This window comes from Vicia villosa, unplaced genomic scaffold, assembly GCF_029867415.1.
Source record: "Vicia villosa cultivar HV-30 ecotype Madison, WI unplaced genomic scaffold, Vvil1.0 ctg.000742F_1_1, whole genome shotgun sequence".
Classification (NCBI taxonomy): Eukaryota; Viridiplantae; Streptophyta; class Magnoliopsida; order Fabales; family Fabaceae; genus Vicia; species Vicia villosa.
This window is the reverse complement of record NW_026705331.1, coordinates 591,290-592,801: the sequence shown is the minus strand read 5'-3', so window position 1 is coordinate 592,801 and position 1,512 is coordinate 591,290. Positions and strand designations below refer to the sequence as shown.

Sequence of the window (1,512 nt, the reverse complement as noted above, 5' to 3'; positions counted from 1 at the left end):
CATGGATCCCCAAATCCTCAAAGCGCAAGTCATTGTTTGAAGTAGGGTGGAATTGAAGAATGATTCTCTTCTTATCCTATGACTCTCGTGGTCAAATGATCCACCAAACTTATCGAAGATTGGCTATATTCGTATTCTTTCTTGATGCACACTGGTTTGTAATCCGTTCATTAGTTAATCGGTGTTACAAGTGTTGGTACAAATCGAACAGGTTTGAAGAAAGGATATTCAAATAGTCTAAAACATAAAGTCAAGCATTTAATTGCAAGTTCATTACAATAGAAGTGTGCTACACAAGAGGAAACAGTGCTATATTCAAGAAGAATGTGAAGTTCATCAAAGCCCATATTGAATTGAAAGAAATATATGAAGATTCAAGAGCATTTGGAAGGAAAAATACAATTCAAATCAATTTGGAAAACCAAGTCTTTGCACCTGCAAGAATCAGAATCTAAATTACATTACAAGTCTCATTACAAAATTACAAAAGAATCTCACAAAAAAAAAAGGTATCCTAATCCTATTCTAGATCCACTTCCTACTTTGATTTTCCATCTTCAAGCCTTGTGATCGCGATCATTCTTTAAAAGTATACCGCCAGTGCCGTGTTCCAACCTTTCACAAAACCTACAAAAGCAAAAGAAATGTTTCACATTCACTACCAAAAAGAAAATAAGCCTTTCAAAAGGATGCAAGTCAGCTTTCATAACTAAACAAATCCAAACCTATATCCTAAGCTAATCAACTAACAGTTCATTGTTTTTGAGCCAGTTCAAACCAAAGCCTGCATAACCTAACAACATAATCTGCACCTCATTTGATACAAAATCATACAGCCATGAGCAGCCCAGCTTCATCCATGAAACATCTGTAGTTCAAACAGAAAAAGCCATCAAATCAACACTCCGTAACAGTAAAAAATGCACAATGTTCAGTCAAACCAAAACAGCCCTGCGTCAAACATTCATAATTTCGATTAAGTCTTGCATTCACATCAGTATGTACACAACATTCAATTGATTCACATTCATCCAAGGCTAATACAAATTCTGCATCAATACACACATCAAATAACCAAGACAGTTCCAAGAAGACATTTAAGTCCATACCAGTTCAGTACCTCTGTTCCGCTTGAAGAAATTACAGTCAGACGCGCTTCCCGATCGGCTAGTATACCATCAGATTCAGCAACTTGACAACAGGCTTGGGTGCAGCAAAACTGGCAGCATTGTATCAATCTCAAACTAATCCTGAATCAGTTGACTTTGTCAGAACAGTCCCTGCATAAGAGAGAGCGTATCAGTTTGGAAGTTTCTAAACATAATCGACACTTAGCCTCATGACAGCTCCAGTTCACTTCAGTTTACATCATCTAAAGCACATACATTCACACCATCAAGACAGTTCACTACAGAGTTCAGTAGCATTGTAAATAACTTTTAACAGATTTATTTGAATTTTGCTACACAGCTACGCATCCATACACAATTCATAATAGCAGCAACAAAAATC

General features: G+C 36.5%; 1 long non-coding RNA gene across 1 annotated transcript; it reads right to left on the bottom strand.

Annotated features, from left to right (window-relative positions):
- Window positions 1-383: 383 nt before the first annotated feature.
- On the bottom strand, window positions 384-1,222 carry LOC131630834 (uncharacterized). Its single transcript, XR_009292521.1, has 3 exons — window positions 1,110-1,222; window positions 813-868; window positions 384-627 (listed from the first exon to the last, which is right to left on the bottom strand). It is a non-coding gene; the product is annotated as an uncharacterized LOC131630834 (long non-coding RNA).
- Between the last annotated feature and the right edge of the window lie 290 nt (window positions 1,223-1,512).